Source organism: Mobula hypostoma, chromosome 26 (assembly GCF_963921235.1).
Source record: "Mobula hypostoma chromosome 26, sMobHyp1.1, whole genome shotgun sequence".
Taxonomy (NCBI): Eukaryota; Metazoa; Chordata; class Chondrichthyes; order Myliobatiformes; family Myliobatidae; genus Mobula; species Mobula hypostoma.
Window position 1 is genome coordinate 31319814 of NC_086122.1, and position 19722 is coordinate 31339535.

A 19722-nucleotide genomic window follows, 5' to 3' on the forward strand; every position below is an offset into this window, starting at 1 on the left:
GTTGATAGGTTCTTGATTAGTCAGGATGTCAAAGTTTGCAGGGAGAAGGCTGGGCAATGGGATTGAGAGGGATAGCAAATCAGCCATGATGGAATGGGTCAACAGACTTGATGGGCCAAATGGCCTTATTATACTCCTCTATCTGTGTCCATGTCTGGGTGGATACGTCTGTGGCAAAGGAGGTGTGAGATGCTCCTTCCATCCACCAGCCTGCAGGTCACCCTTGGGTGAAGTGTGGCACCTGCTTAGCCCCCCCACCCCACAATCAGGGTCACGTGAATCCATGGGAGCAGGTGGTGGATGGTCGTATGAGCAGCTGGTGCATATCTGTGGTAAACCATATATATATGTTGTAACTGGGTTACCTGTCTGGACACGCCCCCCCTGCTGACTGCTCCTATGGCTCCTCCCACAGACCCCTGAATAAAAGCGATTGCGCCACTGCTCCTCCCTCAGTCCAGGGGCAGATACGCAACATGGTGGAGGTCACATTTTACTGCGAATAAAGCCTTTCAGTATTTACTCTACTTCCAGTCTTTTGGAGTAATTGATAGTGCATCAATATCGCAAGGCCTGGTTATGCCAGCACCAACACCAGGCAGTCAGTCTCTGAAGAGTACTGCTAAAGGCTGGGGTCAGCCTCTTGTAAAGACACTACCCTGAAGAAGGAAATGATAAACCATTTCTCCACAAAAATTTGCCAAGAACAATAGTGGTCATGGAAAGACCATGATCGCCTACGTCTAACGACATGGCACATAACAAACGAACAATATCTTTGGTCAACTGATTTAAAAAGAGCGTCTACACTACTCAGGCTTTTGTTTCAATATGTGCATGTACTTTGGTTGAAAAAAAATCTAATCAGATAGAAAACTTAAACTACTTCAGTTTTTGAAGGGAAAAGCTTTGTTATTAATGCTTGAATTTGACTTGTGGATATTGAGAAATGCTTGGCGATATCTGTTGTGAATTTAATATTTCAATAATATTTGAGTAATTTTGTATATGTATTGTTTGAGTAAGCATTCTTGTTCATTTAAATAACTCATTATGGTTCTATGTAAAAATACATCATTATGCTGCCACATGATAAGTGTATAGCCTACTTAAAGTAAACACAAAGTCAGACTCATGTTTCAGACTCGCGTCTCTTCTCTTGAATTAGTGTAATGTTTTCAAGTTACAAAGCATTACAATAGCCCAGGGGGGAAAAGTTTCCAAATATTTGACAGTATTCAATACCAAATTCTTTTTCCAATAATCCAGGACATTTTCCAAGTATTGATCAGTTTTCTGGCCGTTAGTCATCTTCTGGCTCACTCTTCAAAAGTTCTCCAGTTCCCGCCAGTTTGCAGAGCCTTTCATGTTGATAATGACTTCACCTCATCTCACAAGCACCCTGTGACCCACTCAGATTCCAGCATTTCCCAAGAGCTCATCAATTTTTAAGCTCCAACTATACAGATAATCAATACCCTGTGTTGTTGAGGACTAGACCTAGGAATGCTCACCAGGGTAGGGGTTCATCAATGGGGAGTCAGTGGTGCAAGCATTAACCCACTGGATCTTGGCGTCAGGAGCCAGATTGTTGGGAAACATACAAATAATAACTAATAAAATTCAAAAAGAACTTCCTCATTCTGAAGAAGTATGATGGATACAAAACACTAACTTGATTTCTCTTTGCCCAGATGCTGCCAGACCGGCTGAGTGATTCCAACACTTTCTGCTTTGAGTTCAATACTTAATGACAATTATCAGTTATAGTCAGTTTGATTTTATATTGACATCGCCCTCAATAGTGGTAGCTCGATATGGATCGCTTTATAAAGAATAACTACCAGAATTGTCCTGATAGTGTCAGGTAATGTAGAGGAGGCTTAACCCAAACACAGAGCTGTGAGTGAACAATTTAATAATAAACTGCAAAAATAACTAGCGATGAGGGGCCACAAAATGAGAGAGGGACACAGATACTTAACACAACAAGACAACAAGCCAGCTGAAGGCTAGGAGCCACTGGTTGAGGCTGGCTTGATCCAGGGCTGGACAAGGACTGCGAATGAGAGCTGGGTTTAAATAGGATGCAAGTGACGAACTAGAAACGACTGGCAGATGACTCCTGTTAGCTGGGTGGAGACTGGGAGGTGCGTGACTGTGCAGGCCTGAAAGGTAGTTCTTCGATATGATGATAGAGTTTTAGAAGGAAGTGTTTTGCACAGAATTTCCTGGGCAGTATTGACTTGGCTGACTTCGTGGCAAAATATCATTATTCTGGACAGAAAAAGTAATGGTTACGAATCCTAGAGTCAGTTACAATCTCAACCTGTAATTTCACTTTATTGTCTATCGCAATGGAGGTGACACCTTTTTTTTATTCATTTAGTGATACACCACGGAGTAGGGCCTTCCACCCCTTCGAGTCACAGTACGACAGCAAACCCTGACAAACCCAATTAACTCAAATCTAATCACGGGACAAGTTACAATGACCAATTAACCTGCACAGTATGTCTCTAGACTGTGGGAGGGAACTGGAACACCCAGGGACACCCCACACATTCCAAAGGAAGGACATAAAGAGACTCCTTACAGAACAGCGCCAGGATTGAACTCTGATCTCCGGAATGTCCCGAGCTGTCGTAGCGTCACATGAATCACTACTCTACTGTGGTGCAATGAAATGATTGGCAGATAATTATTAAAAAAAAACCGCAAAAGAGGACTTTTGGCCCATGGTATCTGAGCCAGGTGATAGAGTCTAGCTAAACTTATCCCTCTGTGCAGCACGAGGTCCACAGCCCTACGAGTCACATCTCTTCAAAAGGTATACACATATCACGTGGTAGCGTGTGGACATATGCGATTTGCCTATATTTACCTATTACCATAATGAATTGTTTAAATGAACAAGAATGAGTATTCTGCTCCTATATCTTACGGTCTATTATGGTGACTGTGTAGGCACGTGGCCAAGTGGTTAAGGCATTGGACTAGCTACCTGAAGGTCGTGAGTTCGAGCCCCAGCCGAGGGAATGTGTTGTGTCCTTGAGCAAGTCACTTAAGCACACATTGCTCTGTGACGACACCGGTGCCAAGCTGTATGGGTCCTAATGCCCTTCCCTTGGACAACATTGGTGTCGTGGAGAGGGGAGACTTGCAGCATGGGCAACCGCTGGTCTTCCATACAACCTTGCCCAGGCCTGCGCCCTGGAGAGTGAGGACTTTCCAGGCTCAGATCCATGGTCTCACAAGACTAACGGATGCCTTTATTAATATTATTATTATGGTGATATATACAGCACGTACCTTGATAATAAATTTACTTTAAACTTTGTTCATCATAGTAGGCTACAAAAAAGAATCATCCATCATTTACAAAAGTTCTCTTAGAGCCACAAACATTTCCCCATAATCTTACCCTTGCACTTACAATCAATCAATAGTGCCTGTCACTATTCAGGGAGATGCACCAGGACTGCACGTCATCTCCGAAGCTTCCTTCCTGAAGCCATCCAGCTTCCCAACAAAGCTCACTCAGGTGTAACACACTAACTATCCCTACACAACATCCGTTTAATCAAGGGTTCCCAACCTGGCATCCATGGACCCCTCAGTTAATGGTAAGAGCCCATGGCATTAAAAAAGGTTGGGAACCTCTGCATTAAATGGTCTTTCCTGCTATCCTTGTTCTGTTGAAAATGATTGAGCCTGTTCACATGATCACGTTTATCGACCGTTCTGCACATGTGACTGTTCCGCTAATTTTTGATTACTCAGGGCTGTTCGCACTGTTGTCTTGTAATATTGTGTTGTCTGTTATGGTATAGTCTTGTGTTTTGTGCTCGGCACCAAACCACAATCATTTCTAGTACGTAAAGTGATTCTGATTCCAATACAGGTAGATCATTTTACACATGTTAAACTGGTATCAGGTGTCTGGACAGTGATTTTTCAATGTGCATCTGAGAAACCTTGTATGTAAGGTGGAGGTTCATAGGTTCTTGAGTTTACCAGGGCAAGAAAGGTTACGGGGAAGGAGAATGGAGACCATGATGAAATGGTGGAGCAGATTCAATGGGCCAAATGGCCCAATTTTGCTCCTATCTCTTGTGGTCTAAATCCTGTATAACGTTCCACCTCACAATTTTGGTAAAGCATCGAGTCATTCAGCCTATTGAGACCGTTCCAACTCTTTAATGAGTAAATCTCTTTATTCCTATCACCTATCAAAGAGAGGAGGAGATGGTGGCGCAATGCAGCTCGCAGCGGCCACTCCGGTGGTGATATCTGTTATTTGTCAAGTAGGGTGCTGTGCACAATCCTGATTTGATGGAGATGGACGTGAGAGCACGGAGGAACATCTGGTGAAACTTCTGAAATGCCTGCTTCGCTGCTGCTGCTGCTTCTACGGTGAGGAAGGGCCCGAGACCTCAGCTTTGCTTGTTGCTCGGCGGCCAGGGCGGGGTCGAAGCGCTGGGCAGAGGATGGTGCTCGGAGAGGCTGTGTCGGAGGGGCTGGTCGGAGGCTCAAAGTTTTTGGACGGACTCAGAGTCCGCTGCGGTCGGGTGCTTCCAATGGTGCTGCATCGGCAAGTTTGCGGCGCTTGGAGGTTCATGACAGGGAGAGTTTCTCCCTTCTACCGTCTGCGTGAGATGATGAGGCTATCGGGACTTTGAGACTTTTTTTACCGTGCCCATGGTCTGCTCTTTATCAAATTATGGTATTGCTTTGCGCTGTTATAACTATATGTTATAATTATGTGGTTTTGTAAGTTTTAGTTTTGGTTTGTCCTGTGTTTTCTTGCAATATCATTCTGGAGGAACGTTGTATCATTTTTTAATGCATGCATTTCTAAATGACAATAAACGAGGACTGAGTGTCCTCATAATCTAATCTAATCTAATCTAACCTGCTGCTTATTTGTGGTGAAATAAATTTATCTTTTCCAGAAAGGATCTTTATCAGCACAGGCTGACGGGTTACGGTGACCTGGTCACTGAGGCTGTGGGCCCTATGCGGTCACACCAGCATATTTTATTCCAGGTATTTTTCGCCCAGTAGTCTTAGTGACTGTGTCACAAAAGAATTGTTGCTTTAATAATTTTTCTATGTCAAGAAACACTGCTGCAGGACCGTACACAAATTAAAATCGATGAAATGCAGCAGAGAGTCCTGAGAGATGAACATTCATCTTAAGAGCTGGTTACTGATTATAAATCATTCCAGATTTCAGCAGGAATTTCCAAATACATTTAAATACAGGACAATGATAAAGCAGTGTTAAACGAAGGAACGGTGTAATCTATTGGCCGTTTTTATATGTTTCTCATGTATCTGGCAAGACCTTGCCTTCTCGACTTGTTATCTCATCTTGGCACATATAATTCATTATGGTTTGGTGTGCTGTTGTAAATGGGAAGTCTGATTTGAGAGGGGTATGAGCGTTTCTGACAATAAGTTCAAAATTCAACGTTCATTTATCATCAAAGTAGGTATGCAGTATACCACCCTGAGATTCATCTTCCCACAGACAGCCACGAAACAAGGAAATGTCATGGAACCCATTCAAGACAAATATCAAGCACCCAACGCACAAATAAAAGAAAAAAATCGTGAAAATGGCAGAAAACAAGTGAAAAACGTACAAACTGTTAAACATCAAACCGCAGAGTCCTTGAAACATTTGAAATATTTGTTAGGTTGAGTTGTTCTTTGATCTTAGCAACTTACTTGCAAGCGTTTCATCAGTGCGCTGTAGATTGTGGTGTGTCCTCCAAATGTTTGGCCTTTACATACTTTTCAATCAGCTGGCTGGCCACCATTTCGGAAACTCACTTGTGATGTGGGGAGGAAATCTGATCGGCTGTGCGGCAAACTTTGTGTGTCGTAGTCTGGAATTTTGCCCACATCGGCCCTTAAATAGGATCAAGGTCTACGTGTTTGCTTAAGAATTGTTCGCAGAAAATCACATCCGTAAAGCGTTTGTACATTCTCCCCATGACCGTGTGTGGTTCCCTCTGGATGCTCCAGTTTCTACCCACAGTCCAAAGACGTACTGATAGTAGGTTAATTGGTCATTGTAAACTATCCTGTGATTAGGCTAGGGTTAAATTGGGGGATTGCTGGGCAGCAGGGCTTGAAAGATAGGAAGGGCCTATTCTACATTGTATCTTTAAATAACATAAAAATATAAAAATCCTATGAACTGAGAGAGTTTTGGATTGAAGAGGATCACAGTCTGCTCCTGTCAACTGCGATCAGACTGTAATTACCAGAGTAGGTGTCAGGGGGGAGATGTTTGAACTGTTACACAGCAACAACAGTTTTCCTTCCTGTTTGCCAACAGGGAATGTGCAAATATATTCAGGATCTTTATGGTACTTACTTCACACAGTTGAAGGTGTTAGAAAAACACCAGAGAGGCCCACAATGTCAGAAGGGGAGCTGATCTATTGAGAACAGCAATGTAACTATATTTGACAAGCACCAGGAGATTCTGCAGATGCTGGAAAACGCAGGTCAGACACACAAAACGCTGCAGGAGCTCAGTAGATAAGGCAGCATCTATGGAAATGAATAAACAGTCAACCATAGTCCAGTCTCCTCTCCTAACAGATTCCTCTTCTTCAGCCCTTCATATTTTGCACCTATCACTTCCCAGCTTCTCACTTCACTCCCTCCTTCACCACCCGCTTACCTTCCCCTTCCACCACCTTTTCACTCTGGTTTCTACCCCCCCCCCACCCCCGGACCTGATGAAGGGTCTCAGCCTGAAACATCAACTGTCTATTCCCCTCCATAGGTGCTTCCTGACCTGCTGAGTTCCTGCAGCATTTTGGTGTGCGTTTACTATAATATCACTTCCACCGTGGATGGTTCCAAGCCCTGCTGCGAAAGGAGAAAGGTCAGCCATGGGGCTTGCAACCCCATCCTGAAAAAAAACCCCAGTGCTACAGAGACGCCAACAAAAGCTCTGAAGACCTCATCCCTGGGAGAGGAAGGATCCACCAAGAAGAAGGGCTACACCAGGGGAAACATGAAAGAATGGCCCAGGACTAAGAACTCTGGAGACAGTAGACTCAGGTGATCTACTGTCAGCAGCTTATGTCCCATTGGGGTGATGGGACTTACGCTCCAGTAGGGGTGATGGGATTTACACCCGTAGGGGTGATGGGAGTTACGCCCCAGTAGGGGTGATGGGAGTTACGCCCCAGTAGGGGTGATGGGACTTATGCCCTGTAGGGGTGATGGGACTTATGCCCCAGTAGGGGTGATGGGACACATGCCCCAGTAGGGGTGATGGGACTTATGCCCCAGTAGGGGTGATGGGAGTTACGCCTCAGTAGGGGTGATGGGACTTATGCCCCAGTAGGGGTGATGGGAGTTACACCCCAGTAGGGGTGATGGGACTTACGCTCCAGTAGGGGTGATGGGAGTTACGCCCCAGTGGGGGTGATGGGACTTACGCCCCAGTAGGGGTGATGGGATTTACGCCCGTAGGGGTGATGGGAGTTACGCCCCAGTAGGGGTGATAGGACTTACGCTCCAGTAGGGGTGATGGGAGTTACGCCCCAGTGGGGGTGATGGGACTTACGCCCCAGTAGGGGTGATGGGAGTTACGCCCCAGTAGGGATGATGGGAGTTACGCCCCAGTAGGGGTGACGGGAGTTACGCCCCAGTCGGGGTGATGGGACTTATGCCCCAGTAGGGGTGATGGGAGTTATGCCCCAGTAGGGGTGATGGGACTTATGCCCCAGTAGGGGTGATGGGAGTTACGCCCCAGTAGGGGTGATGGGACTTATGCCCCAGTAGGGGTGATGGGAGTTATGCCCCAGTAGGGGTGATGGGAGTTATGGGAGTAACATCCTCTCCATGGATGTTACCTGACCTGCTGAGTTCCTCCAGCATTTTGTGTGTAGATTAATTAGTAATCTTGCACAAGGCATTTCAATTGATGAAAAACTATACACAAACAAAGACAAACAACCACCATGCAAAAGAAGCCAGACTGTGTAAATACAAAATAAAAATTAATAAATAAATAAACAAGCAAACAAATAAATAAATAAAACTAAGAGCACAAGTTTTAGAGTCCTTGAAAGTGAGACCATAGGTCGTGGAATCAGTGAAGATATCTACACAAGACTTTCTGTTTTGTTGTGTGAAGGGAGCGGGGTTGGGGGGTTAATGTTCTCATTGCGTTCTGTTAGTTTTTTGTGTGGGGAGAGGGGGGTTTGGGGATTGATTTTCTTGTTCCATTTTGTGTGTGTATGGGGGGAAGGGGGATATGGGGGTTGCTGATCAGGATGGTGTTTTTTGTGGGGGGAAGGGGGATATAGGGGTTGCCGATTGGGATGCTGTTTTTTTTTTGTGGGGGGCTGGGTTTGCTGTTTCTCTCTGAACGACTTCCATGTACATTCTTTGTTTCGTGGCTATCTGGAGAAGACGAATCTCAGAGTTGTATATGGATACATACTTTGCTAATGACCTTTGAGCCTTTGAAAGTAGATGTGCTGTCATGCCTTCTTTGTAATGGCACTTCTGTGCTGATCCCAGGATGGAGCCATTGATATGATCATGTCAAGGAATTTAAAGTTACTGATCTACAGTAACTTAACTGATGTAAAGTAACTTGGCCTCAAATGCAAAAGAGTAAAGATATCTCACCGACATAGCTGACTTCGTGAAACATCCCCTGGAATACTGTGTCTCTAAGTACATGTGAAAGATACAGAATAACAACATTCACCAGCTTGATCCCTTATATAGGGTGACTGATCTGGAAGGAGAGATTAAATCACGTGCATGATAATTGCACAGATCTGAAAAACCTCTCAATTAAATACTTATTGCCAGCAAAGTGCATGTTAACCACTGAGGCAAAAAAGAGTAAATCTTCTGTAGTTCACTAGCTGGATTAACACATTCGTCTCTGCTGGGTGAATCTCATCTGTCCTTCACTGAGATGCCACGCGATAAGCTGGCAAGGCACTTGAACCTGGCAAAGATGAGAAATTAGGAGCCTGGATCATCTTATATAAATTAAATGGGTGCTAAGCACTGGCTTCGAACAGACTTACAAAAGTTTAAAGGCTTCTATCCACTAAGGATTACTTAATTCTGGTTATAAATAATGAAGTGTTCACAAGAGAGGTGAGAGACACCTTTCTATCCACTAGGCAGGGTAGTTCTGGCCAGTGTCAATCCTTCAGTCAAGATTGCTGATAAAGATTTGCTGATTATATTCTTATGCTGTTTGTAGGGCCCCATTGTGAGAGCACTGGCTGCCTCGTTTGTAATCCTGCTAAGCATCTCAGGGTCACATAGTAGATATGAGGGGTACTGCATACAGTATAAATGCATGTGCTTTTGTTGCTGAAACTTAATAACACTGGACAACAAAGATTTTGCTTCCAGAATATGTTTGGGTGTGTGTAGTGTCTAATAAAGGCACGCACTCAGAGAAGAAGTTAACTTGTGTATTCACTTTGCAGAGAGAGCAAAAAATAAATGTGTATGTGTAAGTTAGTGCTAAGGGGAATATCAATAACTGTGGCGCTTCTCTTCCTGACGAACTTAATGTATTCTACGCAAGATTCGAACAGAAGAGAAGCGTCTCGCCCCCTCCGGATGAACTGGACCTGGTGGCATCGAGATTCATCGTCACCGAGGAGGACGTTAGAAGGGTCCTCCTGAAGATAAATCCAAGGAAGGCGACGGGCCCAGATGGCGTCCTGGGATGGGTTCTCCGGGCCTGTTCAAGCGAGCTAGCTGGAGTGTTTGCTGACATCTTCAACTGCTCCTTGCTTCAGTCTAAGATCTCGTGTTTTAAGAAGGCAACAATAATCCCAGTGCCAAAGAAGAGCAAGGTGGTATGCCTGAATGACTATCGACCTGTGGCTCTGACATCAATTGCTATGAAGTGCTTCGATAGATTGGTTATGGCACACATTAACCACAGCCTACCGGTCAACCTCGATGCTTTGCAATTCATCTACCGGAGCAACAGGGCAACAGCAGATGCCATCTCTCTGGCCCTACATTTCTCCTTACAACACCTGGAGAATAAAGACGCATATGTAAGGCTCCTTTTCATTGACTACAGCTTTGCCTTTAATACCATCATTCCAAATAAACTGATTCCTAAGCTCTGGAACCTGGGCCTTAGCACTCAGATCTGCAGCTGGATCTTCAACTTCCTCACAGACAGGACCCAGGCTGTAAAAATAGGGGACAAGCTTGTGTAGCCAAGTTTCCATCGAACTCAATATATAAGTTTGCTGATGATACTACAGTTGTAGGCCGTATCTCAAGTAATGATGAGTTTGAGTACAGAGAGGAAATTAAGAACCTGGTGGCATGGTGCAAAGAAAATAACTTATCCCTCAACGTCAGCAAGATGAAGGAATTGGTTGTTGACTTCAGAAGGAGTAGCAGACCGCACGACCCCATTTACATCGGAGGTGCGCAAGTGGAACAGGTCAAAAGCTTTAAGTTCCTCAGGGTCAATATCACAAATGACCTGACTTGGTCCAACCTAGCAGAGTTCACTGCCAAGAAGGCCCACCAGTGCCTTTACTTCCTGAGAAAGCTAAAGAAATTTGGCCTGTCCCCTAAAACCCTCACTAATTTTTATAGATGCACCGTAGAAAGCATTCTTCTAGGGTGCATCACAACCTGGTATGGAAGTTGTCCTGTCCAAGACCGGAAGAAGCTGCAGAAGATCGTGAACATAGCCCAGCACATCACACAAACCAATCTTCCGTCCTTGGACTCACTTTACACCGCACGCTGTTGGAGCAGTGCTGCCAGGATAATCAAGGACACGATCCACCCAGCCAACACACTTTTCGTCCCTCTTCCCTCCGGGAGAAGGCTGAGGAGCTTGAAGACTCGTACAGCCAGATTTGGGAACAGCTTCTTTCCAACTGTGATGAGACTGTTGAACGGATCCTGACCCGGATCTGGGCCGTACTCTCCAAATACCCAGACCTGCTTCTTGGTTTTTTTGCACTACCTTACTTTCTCTTTTCTATTTTCTATTTATGATTTATAATTAAAATTTTTAATATTTACTATCGACTTGTACTCCAGGGAGCACGAAGCGCAGAATCAAATATCGCTGTGATGATTGTACGCTCTAGTATCAATTGTTTGGTGACAATAAAGTAAAGTAAAGGGGAGTCATTGTACTAAGAGAAATAGATCCATATACTACAATTCCTTCCCCTTTAGATTAGTGTAACATAAAACTGTATACGTAACAAAACATTCAATTTCCCTTTAACAACCCATATTCAAATAAACACACTTTCACAATAACATCCATAACTAACTTCACTACACTAAAGGGTCAGTCCTTTGGGTGGTGTTCTGTTTCTTTCAGGATAGTGCCTTTGGACCTGTGAAGAGGCATCAGGTTTGGCAGGTGTCTTATTAAAGAGGAAAGTTTCTCAGTTTCCAGTGCCACGTTGCGGTCAGTGACATGATTATCACTGAGAGGTAAGTCTGGTGGCTGTAATGCGTCCGTCTTGTTGGATGCAGTTGACACAGGTGTGTTCTTTAGCTGAACATCCAGCATCTGGTCTACATGATCTCCAACATCCACAGTGTACATTAGTGGTCCGGTTCTTGTCGCTATCCTACTGGGTGTCCACTTGTCTTGGTAATCGGGCTCTAGGACTTCCTGTCCAACCTTGAAGTTCCTTGCTGATCCACTTGGCAACTGGCTGAACTGTTTATTCTGCACTTCCCTCCATAAATCTGGTTTCAGAAGATCTATGCGAGATCTCAGATTCCTGCTCATGAGCAGCGTTGCAGGTGTTTGGTTTCTCATCTCATGAACAGAGTTCCGATACACAAAAAGGAAACTGACCACCTGGAGAGAAACGTCCTCTTTGTCCATCACTTTAATGGGCTTCTTGATGGTTTGGATAAACCTTTCAGCTCACCCATTTGTTGCTGGGTGGTGAGGAGCTGACTTGAAATGTTTGATACCATTTTTCTCCATGAATTGTCTGAACTCTTCTGATGTGTATTGTGGTCCGTTGTCACTCACAGTTTGTTCTGGTAAGCCCTTTCTGGATAAGATAGTCCTCAGAGTGGAAACAGTCTTTTTTGATGTGGTTGACTTCATTGGTGTGACTTCAGGCTATTTCGAAGGAGCTTCCACAGCAATCAGAAACATGAGATTCATGAATGGCCCAGCGAAGTTAATATGCACTCTTTGCCATAGTGAAGACAGCCACTTCCATGGGTGTAATGGTGCCTGTGGGGGTGCATTATGAACTTTGTGGCATCCCAATCAGCTTTTGGTCAAGACTTCAATCTCTCTATCTATTCCCAGCCACCATACATAGCTCCGGGCGAGAGTCTTCATCTTGACTGTACCCAGATGTCCTTCATGTAGATGTTCTAACACTCTGGTGCACAACTTAGAGGGAACCACAACACAAGATCCACACATCAGCATCCTTTGACATACGGTTGGTCCCGTCTCACTGAGAACTTGGAATCATAGGAATATCATGAGCTGGCCATCATTGCATGGTGATGTCATGGAATTTTGACAATGTCGGGTCATTCCTTGTTTCTATTTGAATCTCAGAGTTTGTTACTGGCAGCTGGTCCACCAATGCTGTGTAGAACACCTCTTTTGGGTCACAGAATGAAGACTTTTCTTCTTCGGTTGCCAACAGTGAAAGATGCGACAAGCCATCAGTGTTGCTGTGTTGTTTGGTACCCTTGAATTCTGTGTCATAAGAGCGGCTCCTAGGAAACGCACCCAACGTTGCAACTGGGTAGCAGACATCACTGGGATTCCCTTCCTGGGATTCAAAATGGACACAAGGGGTTGGTGGTCTGTCACTTAAGTAGAATTTTGTCCATAGAGATGATGGTAGTACTCCTCATACTAGGTTAAAGGCCTGTCGGTCGATCTGTGCGTAGTTGCATTCTGCGTACATCAGTGATCTTAAAGCAAATGCAATCGGACATTCGGATCCATCTTTCACAGGTGTGACAAAATGACACCAAAACCATAAGAGGACATGCCGCACACCAATCTGATGGGAAGAGGTAGGTTATAATGGGTGGGCAGTTCATCGGACATCATAAGTCTCTTTGTTTCCTTGAGTGCTTTTTCGCATCTTTCTGACAATTCCCACATTGCTCCTGTCCGTAACAGTGCGTTCAATGGGTGCTGCACTGCAGCAAGATTTGGAAGAAACTAGTAGCAGTAGTTTACAAGGCCCAAGTATGACTTTAATTTTTGACACATTTTCCAGTTTGGGTGCCTGTGTAACGCTCAGCTATATTAGCTCGTATTTATCTAGGGGAAACCCCGTCTGCCGCCCACCTGGTCTCCTGGTTACGTTGGTAGCTGTACAAATGCCACCTGATTTGGCTTCAAACATCAGTCATCAGCCAGCACACACTGTACGTTTTACCAACTACTCTTTATAGATATTACTAGATCTATCAGATTAATAGAAGTACAACACAAAAAGGAATGGAAAAGTCGCCAGACTTATCAAAGTTCAATTTCTTCGTGCACACGTTGGAGCTCGTGACCTCCTTTCTTCCCTCTGCGATCCACTCCGACCCCTTCGACTCGCAGCTCGGGACCACCCGGAGTGATGGACCAGAGTATTCCCCGTACGTCCGACGTCCTCACGGTCTCTCCTCCAACTCCCCGCCAAAACCCCCTGGTTCCCAGCCGTATGAGACAGCATATCACCCCAAGAAAGAATACCATGGACACCCATTGGTTCATTTACATTGTTATCTATATTATAACCAAGCAAAGTGCTAGCTAGAGACTTTATCAGCATTTAGCATAACAAAGAAGCCATTTTAATTAACATACGCAGTAACATAAAAGAAGAAACCCCTTACACCTGCAACACTGCTTCAATCTTTTCTTGTGACTTATGTAAAACATGCTTGTCAATGAAATGTCTACAATATGAGATTTCATCCTTGAAAAACTCACATTTGTCTCTCTCCGTGCACAGACCATACTCACTCAGCCCGGTCAGCACTTTACCGAGGTTCTTGCCAATCACAATGATGTCATCAAGGTAACATTGTGTTCCTGGGATATCTTGGAGCACTTAGTCAATTGCTCTTTGCCAAATCGCTGGAGCTGATGCGACGCCAAAAACAAGACGATTATACTGGAACAGTCCCTTGTGAGTGTTGATTGAGAGGAGTTTCCTGCTTGACTCCTCAATCTCCATTTGCAGATAGGCTTGTGACAAGTCATTCTTTGAAAACATCTCCCCACCTGCTAAAGACACAAAGATGTCTTCTACTTGTGGCAGGGAATACTGCACGGTTGATTCTGACTGTGATGTCCCTGTGTAAGTGAACAGCTCCAGCCTTCCCTCTCTTGATCACTGAGACAATGGGCATGGCCCAGTTGTTCAACTCAACCTTGGAGAGAATGCCAGATGCCTCCAACCTCTGAAGTTCAGCATCCACTTTAGGATGTAGTGCGTAAGGCACTGGATGCACTTTATGGAATCTCCGTGTTGCTGCTTCGTCCAGTTTAATTCTGACCTTCATGCCTTTGAGTTTACCAATACCCTTCTCAATCACGATCTCATTGGCATTAAGCAGCTGTGCCAGTCTCGGGTTAGTGCTGCCATTTGGGCTGCAGTTGCCTGTTCATGACACATTGAGGGCTTTGATTGTGTGCCAGCCTAGTTTGATTTTTCTCAACTATTCACATCCAAAAACTGCTGGCCACCATTTTTCAATGCATAAAACTCTAATTGCTGTGTTTGGCCTCCGTACATCACATTCACTTTCAGTTTACTTTTGGGAGACACTTTTTCACCTGTGTTGGTCTTTAGTATCATGAGGTCTTTTCTGAAGGTAGATTAGAAAACAGTGTGTTGTAGTCAGTTGCTGAAATCGTAGACAAAGCTGACCCTGTAATCAGCTCCATTTTCAGTTTTACACCAGACACATCTGTTGTGATCCATATGATTTCAAGATCTGCTTCAGTAATGCTATACAGTTCTAGGCATGACAGCGCACTTTTGTCAGACTCTGTGTTATCTGGTTCAGTTTCACATTTAGTTACTTTATGCATTTGTTTAGCTTGGCGTTTAAAACTTTTCACTTTGTGTGTTTTTTTTCTCTTTGGTTGTGCCTTTTGTCCGACCTGCACACTCTCTCAACGTGGCCTTGTCTGTGACACCTTCTGTAAATTTTTTCTTTGAGCCAACAATCATTTGCATTATGGGAGGAGTTGCCACATCAATAACATTTTTAGCTTTTTGCACCATTTAGGGACTGCTTGTGCATTTTACATTCTAAACTCTTTTTCTGTAGTTCTGGTGCATCCTTTGCTTCAGTCTCTAATGATATTGTAATAGTCAATGCCCGTTCTAAGGTTAGGTCTCTTTCTGGTAGTACTTCTCTTGAGAACTTTAACTATACATGCCACAAACAAGCCTGTTTCTTATTGCATCAGAAAGTCCATCCCTAAAGTCACAATGTTGGAAAAGTTTGCACAGTTCTACAATGTATTCAGAAATGCTTTCATCCTTTGGTTCCTTTTGTGAAACTAAATCTCTCAGCTATTACCAGTGGTTTTGGGCTCAAGTGATTTTGAAAAAATTGCAACAATTCTGTCAAACGTCTTGCTTGCTGGCTTTTCAGGAGTTACTAAGTTGCATAAGCGACTGACGTTCTAGCACCCATTAAGCTAAGAAGTGTGGAGACTCTCTTTACCTCATCCACATTGTTAGTGTTACAATACAGTTCAACCCTGTCAATATACGATTCCCAGTCCTCACTATCAAATTCATCAACTTTCCCACCTAGGGCCACCGTAACGTTATTTTTATTTTAGCTTTGCTAGTTGTGCTTTTTTCACTGTGTACTCTGCACTGCGACTCACACCTCTAGCATCTATTACCATCTTCTCCGTATTGGTTCCCTCTTCACTTTCACTGTCCCCCTTCCTCCGAATTCTGTCATCTCCTAACTATTGGTACAGTTGGTGATATTCACTGATATTCAGGTTCATACTCATTGCCAATTTGTTGCGTATGTACAACAACATACAAATTAATATAGGCACACACTCGGAGAAGAAGTTAACGTGTATATTCACTTTGCTGACAGAGCAACAAATCAAAGTGCATGTGCAAGTTGAGTCAATAATTAGTGATAAGGGCCCTAAAAGAAATAGATCCATGCATTACTGTGTATCTTATGGATTTTGGGCTGCTGATCATGAAAATCACCAAGAAATTCCCCTATCACGCACCATTTTTTTGAAATCACCTATATTTGTTATTTCAATTCATAACTGAAGTCAGCATAACTGATGCCAAGATTAAGGAAGACATTTTTGTTGGTCCACAAATCAAACAGGTCACCAAAGACAGGAAATTTGAAAAGCATCTAGTAGGACTGGAAAAAATCGTATGGAAGGCATTCAAGGATGTTGTTGAAAATCTTCTTGACAACTACAGAGCACCAGACTACATCCAGCAGGTTGCCAACATGCATCAAGCATAAAAGAACACAATGTGCAACATGTCACTAATGAATAATTTTCTGCAATCCCATTTAGAATTCTTCCCTGCAAATCTTGGTGCTGTCAGTGATGAGCATGGGGAAAGGTTTCACCAGGACATTGCATTTATGGAGAAATGGTACCAGGGCAACTGGAATCCATCAATGCTGGCTGATTATTGTTGGACACATAAGCGAGAAGCCTTAGACACTGAGTACAAATGAAAATTGTCAATAAAACATTTTTAGCTTAGTTGAACTATTGCAAAGCATCAGCACCATTATGCAATTAATTGCATTATATTCAATAAAAGTTAAATTCTTGTTTCTCCAAATCCCTACATGATACTAAGAGTCTGAAATTATATTTGTATTCAGCATCAAGCGGTCTATCATAAACAAAAACAAATTCTGAGGAAGCAATACTTTTGAAAAAATGTGTTGTCTAGTGTAATCTATGGAGATTATGGAGGATTTTAAAGGTTTCTCCCAACTTGGTTTTCCTTCTCCCTGGACCTCCTGTCCCATGATCCTCTCATATCCCTTTTGCCAATCACCTGTCCAGCTCTTGGCTCCATCCCTTCCCCTCCTGTCTTCTCCTATCATTTCAGATCTCCCCTCCCCCTCCCACTTTCAAATCTCTTACCAGCTCTTCTTTCAGTTAGTCCTGACAAAGGGTCCCGGCCCGAAACGTTGACTGTACCTCTTCCTAGAGATGCTGCCTGGCCTGCTGCGTTCACCAGTAACTTTTATGTGTTTTGGTTTAACAAATTTAGTTTTCCTAAGACATAACAGGAATCATTAGAGGATCCCACAACCCAACTGCAAATTAAGATAAAGATATGGTTTGCCACATACTGTATACATTGACAGGTGGTGGGGTGGAGATACAACTCTACCAAAGGAAGTGCAAGGCACTCCCACCCTCTGCTAGCCTGCAGATCATCCTTGGGCAAGGAGTAGCACCTGCTTAGCCCCATGAATCAGGGTCACGTGAAGCCATGGGAGCAGGTGGTGGATGGTCGTATGGTGTGTATCACAAGTCCTGGTTACGTGACCACTGATGCCAGGCAGACAATCTCTGAAGAGTATCGATAATGGCCGGGGTCACCCATCTTGTAAAGGCACTGCCCGGAAGAAGGCGATGGCAAACCACCAGTAGAAAAATTTGTTAGGAACAATCACGGTCATGGAAAGACCACGATCACCCATGTTATATGACACAGCACATAATGATGATGATGTATACATCGAAACATGGAGCGAAACACGTTATTTACATCAACAAATAATGCAGTCCGAATATCAGGCAGGGACAGCCAAAGTATCAGCATTCTTCTGGTGCCCACAACTTACTAACCCTGACCCATTTGCCCTTGAATTTTGGGAGGAAACCAGAGGAAACCCATGCGGTCACGGCCAGAACATACAAACTACTTACAGGCAGCGACGGGAATTGACTGCTGGAGCGGTAATACTGTTATGCTAATCCCTATGCTACTGTGCTGTTCCACTAACAATAAAAAGATTAAGGTTTAAATTTCAAAGCATATTTATTATCAAAGGATGTATACATTACACAACATTAAGATTCATCTCCTAACAGGCAGCCACAAAACAAAGAAGCCCAAAGGAACCCATTAAAATAAAGGCCGTCAAGCTCCCATAAAACAAACCATGCAAACAATAAGAGTAAGTAAATGGTGTTCTGAACCGAAGCCCACAAAGAGAGACCCTTAGAGAGCTGAGTCGTTGTCATGGAGAAGCGAGCAGAACCGGCTCAACGCTCACCCTGGGCCCTGACAACCTGACTTCTTCAACATGACCTGGCACCTGGAGCATCATCCAAACATCAGGTTCAGTCACTTCGATATGCTCTGGCTCCTGGACCCCGCCACCTCAATTTGGCCTGCACTCAATCTTTCCAACTCGGCCCGCTGCGTAAATCGTCATCCAGACATCAGGTTTGGTTGCCTCCATACGCTTTGGTGCCTGGGCCCTGCTGAGGGACTGCACATAAAATTAAATCTCCTGTGCATCACAAACTCCAGTCCTCAATTTTATTTTTGATGTCCACCATTGCAAATACTTATTGCCTTTGTTTAATATATGGTTTTACGAAGTACAGAATGCGTCAATAACAAGTTTATTTCTCAGAAGACAATAAGGAAGGCGAAAGCATACTTCTTATGTACAATGGATCTTGGTTATTAAATATGGTAAACACCAGATTTTCTGCAGATACTGGAAATCCAGAGCAATACACACAAAATGCTGAAGGAACGCAGCAGGTCAGGCAGCGTCTATGGTGTAACAGTTACTTGAAAACAAACTAAAGCCTCTTAGAGTACTAGAGAAATCCAGCACAGAAACTGGCTCTTTGATCCATCTAGCTGATGCTGAATGATTTAAACTGCCTACACCCATTGGCCTGTCCCAGGACCAGAGCCCTCCGTACACCTACCATCAATGTACCGATCCAAAATTTGCTTAAACATTGAAACTGAGCTTGTATGCCCCACTTAAGCTGGCAACTCATTCCACACTCTTACGACCCTCCGAGTGAAGAAGTTTCCCCTCATGTTCCGCTTAAACTTTACTCCTTTTACCCATAACCCATGACCTCTAGTTGTAGCCCCTGTGGAAAAAGCTGCTTGCATTACCCTATCTATACCCCTCATTACTTTGTATATCTCTATCAAATTTCTTCTCAGTCTTCTACGTTCGAATGAATAAAGTCCTAACCTATTCAATCTTTCCTTACAAATCAGGCCCTCCAGACCTGGCAACAACCTTGTAAATTTTCTCTGTACTCTTTCAACCTTATTTACCTCTTTAACATCATAAACTACTGAGCTGTTTGTTATGCCTCCCCTCTCGCTGTGAAACGGGGACACCTCTTTCTCCCTTATTAGGGAGAGAGAGAGCCTGTGGTATGTCGAATACCGGGTGAACTAGTAGTCTTTGGAGTAACTGCATGCCTGTGTCTTTGCTGTTGCTTTGCTCATGTTTGAGTGCTCGGCGCTGATGCTTTCTTTTGCCGGTGGGGGGGAGGGGAAATGGGGGAATCATTAGTTGCTGCCGCTTATGCGCGGGAGGGAGGGGAACGGGGGAGGACTTTGGGGTTCTAACATTTAGCTGTCATTCATTCTTTGGGGTCACTCCTCTGTTTTCGTGGAT